Source organism: Hyperolius riggenbachi, chromosome 6 (assembly GCF_040937935.1).
Source record: "Hyperolius riggenbachi isolate aHypRig1 chromosome 6, aHypRig1.pri, whole genome shotgun sequence".
Classification (NCBI taxonomy): domain Eukaryota; kingdom Metazoa; phylum Chordata; class Amphibia; order Anura; family Hyperoliidae; genus Hyperolius; species Hyperolius riggenbachi.
The window spans coordinates 278,457,048-278,475,216 of record NC_090651.1 but is presented as its reverse complement, the minus strand read 5'-3'; the positions used below and the strand labels follow the sequence as shown (position 1 = coordinate 278,475,216).

At 40.9% G+C, this 18,169-nt stretch overlaps 1 long non-coding RNA gene across 2 annotated transcripts in view; it reads left to right on the top strand.

The window, feature by feature from the left end:
- Positions 1-18,169, top strand: part of LOC137522759 (uncharacterized) — a 50,279-nt gene that overhangs the window by 14,630 nt on the left and 17,480 nt on the right. Inside the window, exons 1-2 of one of the 2 annotated variants that reach the window (XR_011022431.1) lie at positions 9,781-9,838; positions 16,859-17,131. This is a non-coding gene — a long non-coding RNA (uncharacterized lncRNA). Of the gene's footprint in view, positions 1-9,780; positions 9,839-16,858; positions 17,132-18,169 lie in introns of those variants that run through there. The other variant, XR_011022432.1, reaches the window with a different exon arrangement.

Below are 18,169 nucleotides of genomic sequence, written 5' to 3'. Positions count from 1 at the left end.
TAATCCCACAGAGCTGAACTGAAGGGGCTATTTAGAGGAAAAATAAAGGGTAAGCTTTACTTTTCTGGGGCTTCTTCCAGCCCCTAGAAGTCTATCTGGTCCAGCAGTGAAGTTCCATTGTTGTCCAGGGTGCTGCTTTCAACTACTTACGTTTGCCGACCCCATCTGGGTCATAGGCCTCTACACATGCATGGGTGCACCTCTCATAGTTGGGCTCCCATGGTCAGGAGTGTTCTGGGCTTGCATAGTTCCAAGTCTTTGTGAATAGCTCTATTATAGAATTCTCCGAGCCAGAGAAGCGTGATCACAAGAGGCAAGTGGTGCACCCATGCATGCACAAAAGCTTGAACGCCGGCTGGGGTCGGTAATCTTACGGAGGTGACAGTGGCACACTGAAGGACAAAGGACTGCAACACTGGACCAGATAGACTAGGAAAGTAAATCTTAATCTTTATTTTTCCCTTTGGATATCCTTTTAGTGTAAAATATTTTTCTGAAACATTTTTTTTTATGTGTGGCGGTCATTGTAGGCATTTATAAAGGCATGGAATAGTACCTTTCGTTCATGAATTCTTCATGATGTGAATAACCTGAGATTCATCCTTTGCTTAAATCTTTGTGTGGTTTGAAGTGTCCCTTTTTCCCATCTCTGAAGGTTGGGGGGTATTATACAGTACATGGTTGAAAATTGCATGCTCTGAATGCAGCGCCATCCTGATGAGTCTTCTGCCAATTCAACCATTTTCTCAGAAATTCCCTTCTTCTGAATCAGCCGCCCTCTGAGGCTTTCTGAACAATGACTCCTCCATCTTAAACTTGTATTTGGCTTTTTTTTTCACTGTGGTCTTTATATTCTGACCTCTTTCTTTTATCATGAAAATAGGAGCCTCTTGTACTCTTTGCTAAATTCTTTTTCTCCAGTAAATAAAGTCAGAATACCAGAATTCATGTATGGGGATTTATTTCTTTGTTGTGCCACGAATGGGTCAGCGCTGAGCTGTCATCTTTAAAGCAAAGAATGCCTAGTAAACATAAAAATATGTGAGAAACAAAGAACAAACCCCTACTATTCTGTAATGCCCAATCTTCACAATCCCATTTGCGGGAAGCTTTGGCAAAAAAAGTAAAACTCTAAGAAGACAATTCCCGCTACTCATCATTGGGCAGATTAGAATATCTGTGTGTGCATTATGCTGATGTGGTTAGTAACAATAATTCAAAATAAAGGAGTTAAAATCTGATAATGATCCTTTATTTTGTGTAACATATAAATTGTATGGCTATCATTCATAAAGGAGCTGTCGGTAAGGAGAATCAATGCGGGAAAACACCGCTGCCGGTATTTTAGACTTCTGGGTGGGCATTCATAAAAATGTATCCAGTTGCGATAGCAGTGCGGAGATTCCCTGGGCGGAAGCACAGGAAGCAGCCAAGTTGATACATTTCTCCATGTTCCGCTCTACTGCAGCTGCTTGGGAGGTCTGTGTCTCCATTCACTTTACATTGGTATCGCCGCATCAGAGGGAGCGGTACTTCCCGACCTCATACCGCTTGCGGTATTCTTTATGAATTTACATTTTGTTAAATTTTGTTAAATTTTTTCCGATAATCACCGCACAAGGCGGTGATTTATCACTCTGCTCGGTAGTGTCAGTTTTTCATGCGGAAAGAGGCTTTATGAATGCAATACTTTCCAAGTGTTCGGTAAAGTCAGCTGTTTTAAGCATTTCCGCATGCGGAAATGCTTTATGAATGATAGCCTATGTGGCTGGATAGTATAATGGTTAAGGGTTCTGCCTCTAATTCTGGCTTGATTTTGCCGCTCGATTCTGTGCCCGATCGTTTTCCGCGCTTGATTCTGCAGGCAATTATCTTATCTTTCGCTCGTTTTTCTTATCTTTTCCCATTGTCCTCCATGCAGAATTGAGTGCGGAATCGATCGGGCGGGAGATCGGACATGTCGGAAATTATCTATCGAGCCATCTAAATGGCTCAGAATCGAGCCGTATATTTCCAGCAATACACAGGCGACCAGGGTTAGAATCTCATCTCTTCCTGTTTAGTAAGCCTGCACCTATTCAGTAAGAGACCTTGGGCAAAACTATCTAACACTGCTACTGCGTTTAGAGCGCGTCCTTGTGGCTGCAGCTCTGGCACTTTGAGTCTGCCAAGAGAAAAGTGCAATATAAATGTTATTTGTCTTGTCTTTGCCTAGATTTTAATGAAAAAGAAGGTTATTCTATTGGTCCATGTGTGTTTATGAGTAATCTGTGTATATATAAGTGTTCAGAGGAGGAAAGAAGATGTATCTGTGATCTTTCTACTCCTGTTTAACTGTGATGCCCCCTAAAGAAGAGTTTAGTAGCGATATTACTGTGGAAGGATAGCATCTCTGTCAGTGTCATTTCACCCTCTTCTCTCTCTCTCTCTCTCTCTCTGATGTCCCCTGCTCCTCCTCTCCTCTTTTCATGTGTGACAGTCTCTGTGTCCGTGTTCTGTGTTCTTGTCTTATTATCGCAAACAGACGGACAGTCCTGCTTTGAAGTGCTTCTCCCTGGCAGTGGCAGCGGGATGCCAGCCTGTAACTTCTCAGGGGATTAATTATCACACAGACAGTCTCTTTTTCATGTTCTTGCTAAAAAGTCACCCACGAAAATGTACAAGCTGCTTTCTTGTTAGAATAAGACCAAAAATTTGTGGGACCGTTATCTATATACTGTAATGATTTTAACTCACTTACCAAAAACTCAGAGACTTACGGTCAGTATGTATTCGAGTAAACTCCCATAAGTTACTTCACATTCTGTAAAGCACAATGCACCTGCAAGAGAATGTCACTGTGGGTCCCTCTGCTCATGTGCCAACAGACACACAGTGATCCTTTAGGCCTTAATATATAAATGCACAATTACTGTTACCTGCGGTGAAGAGGACTTGATCCCTCTGGCAGTAGTTCAGGACCAAATTCTGTGCAGAAGTATAGCTAGCCTACAGGTTAGCAATACATTCTGTTGCTAAAGAGGGAGAACTACAGGGTAATGTTCAATAGAGAAGCATAGAGCAGGGGAGTTGAGTAGAAAACAATGCCTTTGGCCTTCACATGACTGAGACAATCCACCAGGTTGATCGCTCACCAATGCATTGAGGATCAGGGACCACTGTACACTATATTCTCAGCAGAGGTGGTCCCAAATGGCCACCTTGGCTAAGAACCATCTAGACAGGGGCATAGCAATAGCCATAGCAGCTGCTATGCGGCCCTGGAGCGGAGGGGGCCCTGTGAGTGCTTAAAGGGATACTGTAGGGGGGTCGGGGGAAAATGAGCTGAACTTACCCGGGGCTTCTAATGGTCCCCCGCAGACATCCTGTGTTCCCCAATGCTCCGGCCCTGCCTCCGGTTCACTTCTGGAATTTCTGACTTTAAAGTCAGAAAACCACTGCGCCTGCGTTGCCGTGTCCTCACTCCCGCTGATGGCACCAGGAGTGTACTGCGCAGACACAGACCATACTGGGCCTGCGCTGTGCGCTCTTGATGACATCAGCGGGATCGAGGACACGGCAACGCAGGCGCAGTGGTTTTCTGACTTTAAAGTCAAAAATTTCAGAAGTGAACCGGAGGCGGGGCCGGAGCATTGGGGAGTGGCTGCGCCAACACAGGATGTCTGCGGGGGACCATTAGAAGCCCCGGGTAAGTTCAGCTCATTTCCCCCCGACCCCTCTACAGTATCCCTTTAATGTATTCACATATATATCACATATTTAACATTTTTGTGTTTCTCTACCCTGTGACTTTGTCTCAGGGCCCATGAACAATGTGCAGTTTTTATTGCATGAAAATTTAAACTGTTCAATTAACTCATATCCAGAGGGTAGGGCAGGTGGCATTACTTAAGAGTGCCTCCATCTGAGGGCCCCAGGAAAGTTTTGCTGTGGGGTCTCATGATCTCTAGCTAAGCCACTGCATCTAAGCTTGCACAATCAGTGAATATAGCTGTCAATGTGCTTTGTAGAAGTTGATAGCTGCTGGAGCCTACCTGCCAGGACATTTAAAGGACCACTGTCACAAATATCTGAAAATTTAAAATATATGTAAGCGTATACAGATAAGGAGTATGTTTCTTTCAGTGTAAAATGAGCCATAAATTACTTTTTTCTTTTGTTGCTGTCACTTACAGTAGATAGTAGAAATCTGACAGAACCAGCAGGTTTTGGCCTAGCCCATTTCCTCACGGGGGATTCTCAGGGTTTTCTTTATTTTCAAAAGCACTTAGTGAATGGCAGTTTCTCCCTCCAACTGCCCAAAAAGTGTGCAACAGGCACGGAGGCTGGCCAGCATCTTTGTATAAATCTTTTTCAAAGAGTGTCTTAATAAAGAATAAAATCCATGCTGAGAATCCCCTATGGAGAGATGGAGCAGCCCAAAACCTGTCGGTAATGTCAGATTTCTACTACCTACTGAAGAAACATGCTTCTTATTTGTATGTTTACAAATATTTAACATTTTAAGATTTTCGCGACAGTGGTCCTTTAAAAGGTAAGTACAGATAGTATTTCGGTAGATGTTGATATTCGTGGGCCCAAAGGAGGGAAGCTCACAATTTGAATTTGCAAGGGGGCCCAAGATGGTTCCTGAAGTGTACTTTGTATGAGACCCACTAAACGTTTAGGCTTTCTAAGTGCGGTCCTGCTAACTGTCAACAAACATTGTACTATGGCATCTCCAGCCAGGTGTTTCCAGGTGAATTATTCAGCCCATTTCATTTTTTTCCTACTAGGAGATGTGTGTGTTTGTACAAGCTAGCTGAAAAAAAATAATTCCTTGCAAAGTCTACAGCTGAGCTGAAGGGATTGCCTTTTCCTCTACAAAAATGAATTTCATTTTAACACTACTCTGCAATTCTTTGCTTTCCTGTGTTACCTCGTCTTGTGGGTGCTCTTCTGAGTTTATTTTTCATCCACTGACCCAGCTTGTTCTGACCTCTGATCTTTTTATGGCTGTCTTGATTTTGGATTGTCTCTGCTATTCATTTAGGTTTCCGTTGGGCTTTAACCTTGCATTCTTTTATTTTCACTTCTTACTTTTTTGTTGCTAAAGAGGAACTTCACTTTCTGAGCTATTCTGCAGCCCATTTGTTGAGAATGACAAATTACAATGGAAAAAAATATTGGACGACTACCACGATGTGGTCCATATCCATGAAAATTTGCGAACAATAGCCAACCTTTGCTGACTCCATCTAAGCATTTAATAGGGTCACCAGAGACCTTCCTACTATATGCGAACGCTCCGTATTCATATGGTGACTCACATGGGATTTATACAGAGGCAGTAGTATACAAGTGTCTAGATGTTTATTTGCTTTAGCTTCTGCTGCTTGGCCATGAGTACAGTGGCTTAATTTATTTTCAACAATTTTTCTTCTCCAAGTCAGATGTTCCCATATTTACCACATTTAGTTTTCTATAGTAGTGGGCATTTAATTTAATCTGCCATAAGCCCACACAAATAGTCATGCTGATAGTTTTAAACAATGTTGAATCATCTGCAAAGGTGGCAATGTCATTTTGCTTTTCATCTACTAGGTCATTATAAAATAAATTAACTGGGTCCAGTACTGACCTTGCTGTATCCCGCTGCTAACAATTTCCCATTCTTCTACTATGCTATGCTTTTTGTCCCTAGTTATCTATCTGCTATTCATGTAGCCTAGTCCCTGCATTATTGTCTTCTGCACCAAACTCTTGTGGGGACTTTGTCTTGTGGTGCACCACCTATATAGATTTATAGTAAATTAAGTGTGTTGACTAGTTTATTACCCTTTTGCCAAGGCTTTGCCAAACACTTTTTGATATTTCTGAACTCTGGTTGATGATGATTATTGGTCAATGCAACTTTAAAATCAAAATTTTCTGGTTGGTTGCAACGATTATGCAGTTCTTGGCCAGAAAGAATATGACCCAGCAGATTATGTTTTTGACCGAGAATGGTTGTTTGTGGGTCTTTGTAAATAACCATTTGTTCAGCAGATGGTTAGCTGAAATTGCTAATAACATTTGCATCAGATGGCCAAACTATCGTGTCTATGGATATCTTCTTATGTAACTATAATTAAACATTACTAACTTATGTTTTTTTTTTGAAAATGTAAGGGAATTATATCTATCTGGATCACCATGGGAAGCTAACTGCTTTGCGCTTTTGCCTTGTAGCATTGGGTTTAAGCCTCTCTGGGGACCACCTATGCGTGGATGTTCTTCAAGTGTTTGCAAAGATTTTCTCCAGGCACAATGGCTTCTCTCCAAATCCTAACAGCAGTCTGGAAGGTTATTTGACTTCCATCCTAATTGGAATGTGTTAGTTAGAGACATAAGAGCGTGAGCCCCTAAGAGGGGACCTTCATGCACATTAGTATTATCTGTTTGGTGTTTTATGCGCATGTTTAAACATATTAGCATTTCACAGCATTTTTAATAATAAACCTTTTGCTGCACATAGCTACCATGAGATATGCCAGCAACTGAATGATGTTAGAAATAACAGAAAATAGATATGATGCTGTATATCAAAGTTAATGTCCATTATGATTATACTTTGACTATGACTATTACTTACAGGGCCACTGAATATGTTGTGTCAATAATAATAATAATAATAATAATAATAATAATAATAATAATTACTTTATTGGACGCAATACAAAAGCACTTGATCAGTGAACTAAAAACTGTTTCTGAGGAAATTATTTAAGTTTTTAGATTTTTGTTCCCTCTTAGTATTATATTAATGTACAAACATGGTGTGTCATAAACAGGACTTTCTTTTCCTTAGCATTATGAATATTGCTTGGACACAGCTCGTTGTTTTAAAGGAAACCTGAAAAGAGAGGTATTTGGATGCTGCCATATTTATTTCATTTTAACCACTTGAGGACCGCTGTGTTAAACCTCCCTAGTGACCAGGCCATTTTTTACTAAAAGGGCCACTGCAGCTTTAAAGCCTTGTTGCAGGGCCGCACAACTCAGCACACAAGTGCACAAGTGATTTCCCCCCCCCTCCCTTTTCTCCCCACCAACAGAGCTCTCTGTTGGTGGGGTCTGATTGCTCCCCTTATGTTTAGTTTTACTTTTTTAATAAATATTTTTTCTTTTTTTAATAAATTTGCTTATTTGTTAATTTATTGTCCCTCTCTCCTTCCTCCCACCAGTCAATTGGTGTGATCGGCTGTCATAGGCATCATAGGCATAGAATGTAGCAATGGAGAGGACCAGCATCCAAATGGGGACAGCCGTGGGCTGCTAGGCAGAGAGGACCCTGTAACCGCACCACAGCACCACATCAGTAAATACAGCTCTTTATTAAAGTTAGTTATAATAGAGATCAATTATTGCGCAATAGAAAACAAATCACCACCCCAGCACGTAATATTTATCTATCATTACTTAAAAGAATTATATGCACCTGTTAGATGGTTTCTTTGTGTTCAAGTTCTAAAATTACTTTTGTTTTGCTTTACTCTCACCGGTCGCATTCGATTGCACCCCACTTATTTACTTTAACATTAGTTGACAATTACCTTTCTTATGAAGTTTATTTTTTGCTGTAGCAAAATCACACCTGCTGTGAGTTGTGTTGTGAAATTCAGGAAATAAGTAACCAATCTTGCTATTTCTAATAGTACTGAAATAGAGATTGGGTACTTTTTCATGACTTCTAGCTATACTAGACTTTAAACTATCTCTTGATCTCTTGATAAGGAAGATCTTGATAAGATCTTCCAACATACATTTTGCTTTTTATATATTTGACTAGAGCTCTCCTGGACTTAAGCAATCTACCATATACAGATTTAAAACGAGCACTGTACTTCCAATGAAAACGATCATCTGTATTAGTGCATGTATTGATGCATATAATGACATGTCTCATGATATTGTAATGTTTATTACTTTGCTGTTACTGTTTATACATCTCAATAAAAATTATTATTGGAAAAAAGAGAGGTAGTCATCAACAGCGACAGACGTTGTTAAAGTTTATACATCTCAATAAAAATTATTATTGGAAAAAAAAGAGAGGTAGTCATCAACAGCGACAGACGCTGTTTTGGACACATAGTACTTTTTCAAGCTGTGTTGGCTCTTTCTAAAGTACAAAGTCATCACAAGTCATGATGAGCCTTCTTACCTTGCAGGACTAGGATTATAGGTTAAAATGTCACCCAAGACACTATTTTCATGGAATCTGCATGATTTCCCCAGATTAGTGTAGGTTTCCTCTGGGCACTCATTTGTCTCCAAAATATACTAATAAATTAACACATATACTCACAGATAAGCTGACCCACGCATAAGCCTAGGTACCCACTTTTCCTTCAGAAAACAGGAAACAGTAATTGACTCGTACATAAGCCCCCTCTGCAGTATAACCCCTACACAGTAGCTAGATGTGCCCCCAATATAAGTCAGCTTCCCCTCTTCATAGCCAGATGTGCCCCAAGAATGATACAGCTGTGTCTCAAGACACCACTAGATGGCATCATAGACATGGTACACAGCAGATGCCACACTGGAAGAATCCTTGGTCATTGCGCAAGCCAGTGTACACAGGTGTTCTTTATCAGCACACTCTGCCCACCATGTTGCAGGGGATGGGGGCACAGACATAACAGGGAGCTAGATGGCAAGAGCAGGATCACTAGTGCACAATCCTTACTCTCCTCTGGCAGTAACAAAACTTGCTCCACTATCCGTTGTGCTCCCCTGACTCATATACAGTATAAGCTGAGGGGGTAACTTTTCAGCACTTTTTTTTTGCTGAAAAAAATTAGGCTTATACGCAAGTATATAAGGTAACTGTTTCTTACAGAATTGGCCTAAAGCTCCGTCTACACAGAGCGATGTTACGTCAATTTAACTTATCAATCGAGCCGCTGATGCGGCTCGATTGATAAGATCCGTCAGGTCGGATTTCGCCACCGCCGATTCCCTGCTCATTCCCCACGAGGGGACAATGGCAGGGAATCGAGCGGAAGATAAGCGGCGCCGATGGGGACGAGCGGAGGATCGAATCCGACACACGCGCGGGCGAGCGGGGACGCGCCGGGTACGCGCGGGGATGCGGAAGAGGCGATCTGGTGGCTAATCGAGCCGCCGGATCGCCTCGTGTAGACGGAGCTTAAGACTATGACTATGATAGGGATCAAATAATGACTATGTAAAGGACTTGAGAAGATATCAGTACTGTGTAAATGTAAATGCTTGACAAAAATAATAATGTTTGTGTATCTGTTACACCTATGTTAATGATGCAGACCTTGTCTTGATAGGGATTGTAAGTGGATTACAGCTAAATATATGTATTGTCATCTGGAGGCAGCCTGGATTCTGCATGCACCTGTATCTTTGTGACATGAGTATATATGTATGCAATGGATCCATGTAGTATTATGCATATTTTATATTTATATGTATGTTTTGTGTTTTACACTGGCCACCCAGGATAATTACTATGTATATGTCACTTTCCTTCTCATTAATATACAGTATGTGTATACTGGGTGAGGACTGACACTATATTTACATGTTTGTACATGAAAGTGAAGCCTGGGGATTTCATCGCATCCTTTGACTCTTCTCAAGAAGAATGTGTGGTTTGAATACATTCAGATAACAAACACAACAAATCAGTAATGTGGAAGAACTTAATTTTAATCAGGGACAGGGTAAGCTGGTAGCAGCATGTGGTTGCTAAGCAATGACAAACAATTATATACAACTTAAAAACAACATCCTAAATAGTAAAAATATGCAAGCAATCTCTGGTATCCTGTAGAAAAAGGTAATTACATTAAATTAACAGAAAGATAGACTACATCAATGTTGTAACATACTTTTTTAAAGCACATAAAAGCACATAAAAACTGCAGTATTTTGTAACTGCAGTAAGAGCTGTCCTTTATTTCCCCTGTAGTCGTTGGAGGTAACCAGGTAACCAGACAGGATCTGATTATCATTAGGTAAGAAGAACGCAAAGGAGCTCCGAGAATACAAACAGCCACCAGGGTGTGCATTATTTACTGTATTTATTTATTTTTTTGCCAAAAATCAGATTTTATTGAAGTCAAAAACGTGATGGGTTCAACAAACATAAAACAGTATATAAAACTATAAAATATACATGAAACAGTAAATGTTATAATACTTCTGACTTGTTATTATGAGGCCTCTTGGTGACAAAGAGGGAGGAATAAGGAGAAAGGGGGGTGGGTGTAGGGATAAAGGGATGGGTAGGATAGGGCAGGAGGGAAAATGAGAGTGGAGAACAACCTCACAAAAGGTAGCAATAACAACTTAACAAAATGTTAACACCACATACCATTGTACACTCTATATTCTGCAGGGCCGCCAATAGAACATCACTGGAGATAGAAGTGTATGGGGTCCTAGGGATTCTGGTGCCCCGCCAGGGGAGTCCTACCATGAAGCATGTGAAGCCCCTTATCAGACACTTGACCAGAGCTGCAAGTTCTGAGGGGGATGCTTGCTGGTATAATATAGATTCCAAATGTCATTCAATAGTAGCATCACCTTGCTGCGTACGTACAAAAAGGGCGCCTGGACAAAAAGGGCGCGGGGTGTAAACTCTAAATAATAATTAATCATTAATAGGGTTTATAAATGTAGTGTGCTATATTTCGTTTACAAATAATGTTTAACAAAATTATAAATCATTAAATAATGTTTATGAAATCGGAAATTGTGAAAACGTTAATCTTCCCTGTTTCAAAAGTTAAACTTATAATTACGTTTATAAAAAAACCAATAATATATGTTTAATTGTTATAATTGTATATTATTGTGAATAACAGTCATTTATGGTTTGTTCTTATAATAAAATCTGAAAATATTGTTTATAAAGATGATATAAATATAACTACGTTCGTAATAAGTGTTGTAATACATTAGTAATTATTACTAAAATTTTACTAAAACTATACCTAAGCCTACTCTTACACAGAACCCTACCTGTACCTATCCCTAACCCCTAGACTCCCCTGTTGGTGCCTAAACCTAAGACCCCCCTGTTGGTGCCTAAACCTAAGACCCCCCCTGTTGGTGCCTAAGTAACCCTCCCTGTACCTACCCCTAACCCCTAGACCCCCCTGTTGGTGCCTAAACCTAAGACCCCCCTGTTGGTGCCTAAACCTAAGACCCCCCTGTTGGTGCCTAAACCTAAGACCCCCCTGTTGGTGCCTAAACCTAAGACCCCCCTGTTGGTGCCTAAACCTAAGACCCCCCTGTTGGTGCCTAAACCTAAGACCCCCCTGTTGGTGCCTAAGTAACCCTCCCTGTACCTACCCCTAACCCCTAGACCCCCCTCTTGGTGCCTAAACCTAAGACCCCCCTGTTAATGCCTAAACCTAAGACCCCCCTGTTAATGCCTAAACCTAAGACCCCCCTGTTGGTGCCTAAACCTAAGACCCCCTGTTAATGCCTAAACCTAAGACCCCCCTGTTGGTGCCTAAACCTAAGACCCCCCTGTTGGTGCCTAAACCTAAGACCCCCCTGTTGGTGCCTAAACCTAAGACCCCCCTGTTGGTGCCTAAACCTAAGACCCCCCTGTTGGTGCCTAAACCTAAGACCCCCCTGTTGGTGCCTAAACCTAAGACCCCCCTGTTGGTGCCTAAACCTAAGACCCCCCTGTTGGTGCCTAAACCTAAGACCCCCCTGTTGGTGCCTAAGTAACCCTCCCTGTACCTACCCCTAACCCCTAGACCCCCCTCTTGGTGCCTAAACCTAAGACCCCCCTGTTAATGCCTAAACCTAAGACCCCCCTGTTAATGCCTAAACCTAAGACCCCCCTGTTGGTGCCTAAACCTAAGACCCCCCTGTTAATGCCTAAACCTAAGACCCCCCTGTTGGTGCCTAAACCTAAGACCCCCCTGTTGGTGCCTAAACCTAAGACCCCCCTGTTGGTGCCTAAACCTAAGACCCCCCTGTTGGTGCCTAAACCTAAGACCCCCCTGTTGGTGCCTAAACCTAAGACCCCCCTGTTGGTGCCTAAACCTAAGACCCCCCTGTTGGTGCCTAAGTAACCCTCCCTGTACCTACCCCTAACCCCTAGACCCCCCTCTTGGTGCCTAAACCTAAGACCCCCCTGTTAATGCCTAAACCTAAGACCCCCCTGTTAATGCCTAAACCTAAGACCCCCCTGTTGGTGCCTAAACCTAAGACCCCCCTGTTAATGCCTAAACCTAAGACCCCCCTGTTGGTGCCTAAACCTAAGACCCCCCTGTTGGTGCCTAAACCTAAGACCCCCCTTTATTATGTGGATAATTATGTTTTACTAATTGTGGATTAAAAAAATATTTTGCAATTTACGTTACGTACTGATCGCTTTATTTTGTGAATAATAATGTTTTACAAACAGTAAGGGATAAAACTTTAAATAATGTTTTAATTATTTAAATAAGATAAATATGTTTAGTATTTTCATAAACGTTATTCGGCACGGGTGCATTTTATAAACGTAAATCACCACAAGTTCAGTTATAAATCATTAAACAGCTCCGGGCGCCGTTTGTAAACTTTATTTAGCTCCTGGCGCCGTTTATAAACTTTATTTAGCTCCGGCGCCCTTTTTTCCTACCCGGCGCCCATTAAACGCTATTTATTATGGGAGTGAATGGCGGCGCCCTTTTTGTCCACTAGCGGCATGCGCCCTTTTTTCCCAGCTCCCACCTTGCTATCTGTCCCACAGACCTCCTGACAACCCTTCCCTTTTTCATCATTATTCACTTCAGTCACCTCCCTTCCCCTGCTGAGACTTCTTCTCGAAGGCCTGGAACCCACTGAAATCCGCAAACGCAAAACGCAACCGCTAGCGTTTTGCCTGAGCGGTTTGCAAGCGGATTCATGCGAGTTTTCGGTCGCGTTTTGCAACAGTGTATTTTTTTCCTCAGCGGTTGTGTAGCGTTTTGCGTTTCGCGTTTTTATCCTGATTGGTCCTGTGAATTATTTTTAATTTTGTTACAGTGTGCTTAACCGCAAAACGCTAGCAAAACCGCTCAGTTTAGGTTTTGCTGAGCGTTTCTGCTAGCGTTTCAATACTTTACATTGAAGCGCTAACGCTCCCAAAATGCTGCAGGTCCTGCGTTTGCATTTCTGGGAAACGCAAACGCTCCTGTGGAAGTTGCCCCATCCATTAACATCAGCTGAGCGTTTTGGCAAAACGCTAGCGTATCACAGCGCTGCCAAAATGCTCAAAAAAACGCTCTTGTGGGTTCCAGCCCAGAGGGTAAGCCATCGGCTTGTAACTCCTGTTCACATTTCTACATGTGATTCGACTAGTGTGTTAAGTAGTGTGTGAAGTAGTGGTAAGGGAGAGCAGAGAAATCTGTAACCTGATTTGCTCATCCTTGCTGTCTTTTTACAGCAAGGATCTCTAAACCAAGCTGATAACTAGAGTTATGCTATGGAGTTCCACAGGACAGGGAGACAGTGAGGGAGGGATACTGGCTGTGTGCGATGTATGCATATGCATGTAGTATGTGTGTTCCCAGCAAATAATGAGTGAGGGATACTGGCTGTGTGTAATGTATGCATATGTATGGAGTATGTGTGTTTGCATGTTGTGTGCTCTATACAGTATGTACAGATGGCTGTGCAGTTTTTGGATCTGAGGGCTCATGCACACTTATAATGCATTGTCCCTTAGGCCTTTTGAAACTCTCCCTGTGCCTTTGTACTCTTGAAGATGAACTTATTTTCAGTTGCAAACAGCCTAGAAACACAAGAGATGAGTGTGTTATCTGTAAAAATGCATCCTGTCATGTGGTGATGCAGAGAATAATAATGCATGTTTATAGGAAAGCTTTGTATGTCCATGCACATCACAGAGCTTGTGAAGTGCTTCAAAGCTGATTATGTGTGTATATATAGGGTGCCTACTTCAAAGTATAGAACCTTCACTGGGCACGGCAAATTAGTGCCCGACTCTGGATGCCCTACTGATGTGTGCTGGTGGGTAAGGAGGGGTTTCTTTTTAGCACATTGTTGCTTTTAAGCAACACATCAATCTTACAGATGATGAAAACTGGACACAACGGCGTCTGTGTTCAGGTGGCAAGACTAACAAATAGTAACCAGTGGGGGGCAGGTCTCCTCTATTTAGGGAAGAAAGACAAATATAAATATAGCCCACTTGATGAACCAGAACAAGACTAGTTCAGGAAGGTCTGGAGTGATCTCAGCACAGGGCAGGAGCACCAGGCGTCAGGCCGTGTATTCGGACCATAAGACATATTAACTGTTTTCCTCCACTTTTTGGAGAGAAAAAGAGCGTCTTATGGTAAAAATAAAAATAAAAATGTATCTTTTTGGGCCCTGTGGATCAGGGAGACCATCATAAGGGTGTTTTCCCTCGCCTCTCTTGGCGGGATAACGCCAAGCTGGTCAGTATGTATGAGGTTGGGTAACATGACTTTTAGTCTCTTAAATGTCTTAAAGGTTAATTACCAATCTAAAAATACCTGTGAGTTGTACATATCTAAATTTAAAGTCTGGGAAAGTGCTATGAAACCAAATGGTATAGAATTTATCTTTAACTACTGGATGGTTACCGATTTCAAAATGAGTCTCCTGCAGCATTTGTATTTTGACCTTGGCTTTATGCATTTTATTTTTATGGATTGTTTGTTGGGGCTCTTAAAACCCTTCACTTTAAGTGTAGCACGTTTACATTCCTCTCCCTTCATCCTATGTCTTGACCCTGACGCCATATATGTGTGTGTACACACATTTCTATAAATATCAGCATAAATAGAGGACATTGTACAACTGTATGAGATTATAGTGACATGAAGACAAGTCACCTCAGCATGTTCCAGTGTGAGGTGTGGAAAACAAACATCTTAAACAAAATAGCTAAAACAACCATAAAACAAAAACAACTGTAAGAGTAACAATCATTAATAATGAAAAGGAAAGCCTATCTGTTACCATGCTTAAATGGGCTGGAGCGTGAAGGCCCAGCACACACAGCGTATCTCTTCAACCAGTACCCTAATCACAAAGCCCTGATCAAGTAGGAACCTGGGCTTCAGTAGACCACATATAATTATAATCATATTAATAAGCACACACACACACACACACACACACACACACACACACACACACACACACACACACACACACACACACACACACACACACACACACACACACACTAACACATTATAGTTTAACCACTTTATCCACCACTGCAGTATATCTACATTTTCTGTGACTTCATCTAAGCCACAAGTCAGTAGATATATGTCTTGTAGCAGAAACAGTGCTGTGCAGGATTGGGCTTGCTCTTGTGCACATTTCTGGCACTATCTGATGCAGCACTAATTGGTGAATGGGAAAATATGTTCCCTGAGCTAGTGAGATTGATTTTTACCATTAAAAATATTTTTATTTTCTCAGTTCATAGTGAAAAATACACTCTGTAGCATTATTTCTGAATCAAATATTTTCACCATAAATTGAGACAGGAACATAATCTAAGTTTTGTGATAAGCGGTAAGAGTAGCCAAACAAAATTTGTGTTTTTATCTACTGTAGCACTTTTTATTTTTAAACTGGAATTGGTAAAACTGAGAAATAATGTGTTTTTTTCTATTTTTTTCCTTGTTTTCCCATTAAAATTCATAGAAAACAAAAATATTCAAGGGAACAAATGGCATACAATGAAAGCCTAGTTTGTCTTGAAAAAAACAATATATATTTCATTTCTGTATCATAAGTAGGGATACAGTTATTTCTGATTAAATAGGGACATAGCTAAACTGTCAAAACGGCTCTGGTCAAAAAGGGGAAAACAAGGTCTGGATGCGACGTGGTTACAGGCAACTTGAAGTGAGAGGGATATAGAGGCTGACATATTTATTTAATTTTAAACAATGCATATTGCCTCGCTGCCCTGCTTATCCTCTGCCTTTAATACATGTAGCCATAGACCCTGAACAAGCATGCAGGTTAGATGTTTTTGACAAAAATCTGACAATATTAATTGCATGCTTATTTCAGGTAGGTGATTCAAACATTACTGACGTCAGTAAAATCGTCAGGATACAAGGACAGCTAATTGTGGTTAATTTTAAATAGATACATGTAGGAGAGATACACTAACAAGCATATTGAACATTTATAAAATTCCTATGCTGTTGGTTATTGTTTATTTTCTCTGACAAACTCAGTTTAGAAGTTTACTAATAGGAGGGAAAAGTGTTTTACAGACCTCATCAAATTTGATAGAGGCAGCTGAATGATGTATATGTCTATTCAGTCCTAAATTATTTGCCAAATCTTATTACTGTTCAGAGGAATGATTATGCAGCCAGACATTGCTGGCCCTCATGTGTTGCTGGGTCTCTCACTGTCCTTTACGGCACAACTGACAGAGAGCAATAACTCAACCCTAAAGCACAATAGCAATACCAACAGATAATGTAAACAACACAATATCTCAATGATACTCCTGGGGATAATTTAGGGTGTATATAAAGTTAATTCCCATATTCTGGCCATGATTTGCATCAGAAAACTTGATTATAAAACACAGGACAGCCTCTGGTGATGTCGCCTTCTTGAATTGGTCTCAACTTGGGCGCTATTTAATGATTGCAGCTTCAGACTGTTATCCGACACCAATCCCCTAATAACCACCCTAGCAAAGTCAAATTGGGTGTCTATCATCAATCTATATATCTGATGATGCTTTATAGCATGTTGTATGTTTAACAATTGAAGACTGAACAGTAGTTTAATGCTTTTAATTTGGATTTTTAATTTACTTTTTCACCACCAGATGACATTACCCCTTGCTGCTCCATTAAGGTTGATGTAAGCGCACACCTTACATACCTTGCCGCAGGTGTAGAAGAGTTACCTGATCAATGGGAATGTCCCTGAAACCCTTTGTGACAATTAGCTTTCCTGTTGGAGGTGTTGGTTATGCACACAGCTCTTTGGTGATCAATCCTGGTTTGTGACAGCACGTCTCGCGAAGCTGCTGGCCATGGTGCTACACCCACTTCTGTCATCTTGACTGTCACTTTATAACACCACTCTTCATCCAGAAGTAAGTTTTACTTGTATGTGTGTGTATTTTTAATTAAAAGGTATCACACCAAATAGGCATGCTTGTTTGTCTTTTTGTCTTGTCTGTCATCGGATGTCCATAGCAGTGGTGCTCGTCACGACCTCGTTTTTGTCGATCACGAGGTGGTAATCGGCAATCGTGATCGGCTCTCGATCACGAATGCTGATCACAAATGCACTCGTAATAGCACTCGTTACCCGACTCGTGATCACTAGTCGGTATTCGTAATTAAAAACCCGCCAACATTAGTGGTTAATAGAAAATCCCGCTTACATACTAGAACACCCCAAAAAAAACCTGTGGGAACAAGAAGAAAAAAAATTCAAAAAGACCTAATAGTTTTTGAGACAATTGTTTTTAAAGTTTCAAAGGTAATAAGTATACATTTAAACGTGGTAAATGACAATTAATGTATTTAGTTAATGTTCCCACTGTTCCTCTTAACATATCTGGCAAATTTGCTTTTAACTGCTAAAGTCGGTGGGTTTTGGCGGGGTTTTAATCACAAATAGATATTTACTTTGAAACTTTTAGTCGATTTTCTCAAAAACTATAAGATCTTTTTGAAAATTTCTTCTTAACATATCTGGCAAATTTGGTGTTTCTAGCATAGCATGTATACAGGCTTTGCTATAAACCGTTAAAGTCAAATCGTGATCACTTTTAATCACGGTTAAAATGCGAGTTGAATTTGGAATTGGGCATCAAGTCCGGATCATGATCATGGCGTATTCAGATTTCGATACTGCCGTAATTGGATTTACATGAATCCGTGATTGGGGGTATCTGAGCATCGCTGGTCCATACCCCATTTCCATAAAGTTTGGTGCACTGTGTAAAATATAAATCGAAGCAAAAGGCATTGATTATTAATGTTGAAGCTGAGAAAACTTGTTCTGTGAAAAATATACACTCATCTTGAAATTCATGCCAGCAACACATTTCAAAAAAAGTTGGCATGGGGCAATGAAAAGACTGGAAACATTGTGCAGTGCTACCCCTCCCCCGGTTTAACAT